The sequence below is a fragment of the Rattus norvegicus genome, chromosome 5 (genome assembly GCF_036323735.1).
Source record: "Rattus norvegicus strain BN/NHsdMcwi chromosome 5, GRCr8, whole genome shotgun sequence".
NCBI lineage: Eukaryota > Metazoa > Chordata > Mammalia > Rodentia > Muridae > Rattus > Rattus norvegicus.
The window spans coordinates 29,599,706-29,602,500 of NC_086023.1; the positions used below are offsets into that span (position 1 = coordinate 29,599,706).

The window sequence follows — 2,795 nt, forward strand, 5'->3', positions numbered from 1 at the left end:
GATATTGAGAGATATTAAGGAATAGTGATTATTGTTTCCCTTTATATTCATATTTGGATGTGAGGTTATGTTTGTGTGCTTTCATTCTCTTTGTTTTGTTGCCAAGACGATTAGTTTCTTGCTTCTTCTAGGGTATATCTTGCCTCCTTATGTTGGGCTTTACCATTTATTATCCTTTGTAGTCCTGGATTTGTAGAAAGATATTGTGTAAATTTGGTTTTGTCATGGAATATCTTGGTTTCTCTATCAATGTTAATTGAGAGTTTTGCTGGATACAGTAACCTGGGCTGGCATTTGTGTTCTCTTAGGGTCTGTATGACATCAGTCCAGGATCTTCTGGCCTTCATAGTTTCTGGCGAGAAGTCTGGTGTGATTCTGATAGGTCTCCCTTTATATGTTACTTGACCTTTTTCCCTTATGCTTTTAATATTCTTTCTTTATTTTGTGCGTTTGGTGTTTTGACTATTATGTGATGGGAGGTGTTTCTTTTCTGGTCCAATCTATTTGGAGTTCTGTAGGCTTCTTGTATGCCTATGGGTATCTCTTTTTTTAGGTTAGGGAAGTTTTCTTCTATGATTTTGTTGAAGATATTTACTGGTCCTTTGAGCTGGGAGTCTTCACTCTCTTCTATACCTATTATCCTTAGGTTTGATCTTCTCATTGAGTCCTGGATTTCCTGTATGTTTTGGATCAGTAGCTTTTTCTGCTTTACATTATCTTTGACAGTTGAGTCAATGATTTCTATGGAATCTTCTGCTCCTGAGATTCTCTCTTCCATCTCTTGTATTCTGTTGGTGAAGCTTGTATCTACAGCTCCTTGTCTCTTCTTTTGGTTTTCTATATCCAGGGTTGTTTCCATGTGTTCTTTCTTGATTGCTTCTATTTCCATTTTTAATTCCTTCAACTGTTTGATTGTGTTTTCCTGGAATTCTTTCAGGGATTTTTGCGATTCCTCTCTGTAGGCTTCTACTTGTTTATTAATGTTTTCCTGTGTTTCCCTAAGTGTGTTCATGTCTTTCTTGAAGTCCTCCAGCATCATGATCAAATATGATTTTGAAACTAGATCTTGCTTTTCTGGTGTGTTTGGATATTCCATGTTTGTTTTGGTGGGAGAATTGGGCTCCGATGATGGCATGTAGTCTTGGTTTCTGTTGCTTGGGTTCCTGCGCTTGCCTCTCGCCATCAGATTATCTCTAGTGTTACTTTGTTCTGCTATTTCTGACAGTGGCTAGACTGTCCTATAAGCCTGTGTGTCAGGAGTGCTGTAGACCTGTTTTCCTCTCTTTCAGTCAGTTATGGGGACAGAGTGTTCTGCTTTCGGGCATGTAGTTTTTCCTCTCTACAGGTCTTCAGCTGTTCCTTTGGGCCTGTGTCTTGAGTTCACCAGGCAGCTTTCTTGCAGCAGAAAATTTGGTCTTACCTGTGGTCCCGAGGCTCAGGTTCGCTCGTGGGGTGCTGCCCATGGGCTCTCTGCAGCGGCAGCAACCAGGAAGACCTGTGCCGCCCCTTCCGGGAGCTTCAGTGCACCAGGGTTCCAGATGGTCTTTGGCTTTTTCCTCTGGCATCCGAGATGTGTGTGCAGGGAGCAGTCTCTTCTGGTTTCCCAGGCTTGTCTGCGTCTCTGAAGGTTTAGCTCTCCCTCCCACAGGATTTGGGTGCAGAGAACTGTTTATCCGGTCTGTTTCTTTCAGGTTCTGGCGGTGTCTCAGGCAGGTGTCCTGCCGCTCCTGGGCCCTCCCCTACGGGAACCCAGAGGCCTTATACAGTTTCCTCTTGGGCCAGGGATGTGGGCAGGGGTGAGCAGTGTTGGTGGTCTCTTCCGCTCTGCAGCCTCAGGAGTGCCCACCTGACCAGGCGGTTGGGTCTCTTTCTCCCCGGGTCTATGGATCATCTCTTTGAGAATTTGGATCACAGAGGACTTAAGAGGTAATTAACAATTCTCTGTCACATCAGGTCCGAGTGAAATCCTCTGCCCTCTGCTGGCCGCTGGCAGAATTGCATGCAAACGAACATGGGGAGGTGGGAGGGAGAGGACAGGCAAGTGGGGTAGCTCCCACATGGAGGTGGGCGTTGTGGGGAGAGAATAGGGGGTTTTATGGGATGAAATTGGAAAGGGGCAAAATATTTGAAATATAGATAAAAATATCCATTACAAATTGCAAAAAAGAAATAATTCAAAACTGAAAGACCTCCGCCCAAAAGAAGCTATGATATATATCAAAATGAACTCAGCAAAACATCATTATCAATAACAACAAACAAACCAACAACAAAAATAGTAAAAATGTTCATTCCTCTAAAATTGGTGGAATTCATTAAATGTGCAGTCATAGCTGATGCTATATTTCAAGGAATCCACAGGCATCAAACTCTGTGTATCCTGATCTCTTTTTATATTCCCATACTGAATGTTTTTATTTCCTCTAATGTATTAGAGAAATGCTTCTGTGTTTCTCCTTTGCTTGTCATTATAGAGGAAGCTAAATTTGTGAGCACAAGGATACAGCAAGGATACTTTTCATCATAAAGGTGGGTTCCACAGAGCATGACACCATATCTACATCAAGAGCACAGTTTCCTGTGCAGCTCTGGCTGGCTGTGAACTGATGATGAAGCCTACGCTGCATGAGACTTGCAGAAAACCACTGTAGCCTTACCCTTGTGCTGTTACAGGAGGAAGAACCACACATGACTCAGGACAGTCTTGTGAGTGAAAGGTTAAAGGTCACATTTTTATTTATAGGCAAACATTAATTTATTCAACAACATTTTAAACTGGGGAGTCAATGAGTTCA

The 2,795-nt window shown here is 42.6% G+C and overlaps 1 protein-coding gene across 2 annotated transcripts in view; it reads right to left on the reverse strand.

The window, feature by feature from the left end:
• Positions 1-2,707: 2,707 nt before the first annotated feature.
• Positions 2,708-2,795, reverse strand: part of Dlg5l7 (discs large MAGUK scaffold protein 5 like 7) — a 13,498-nt gene continuing 13,410 nt past the window's right edge. For both annotated transcript variants that reach the window (XM_017593688.3, XM_063261260.1), the window contains one exon: positions 2,708-2,795. This exon is cut by the window's right edge and continues 510 nt beyond it. The gene's annotated coding sequence lies outside the window, so the exon portion shown is untranslated.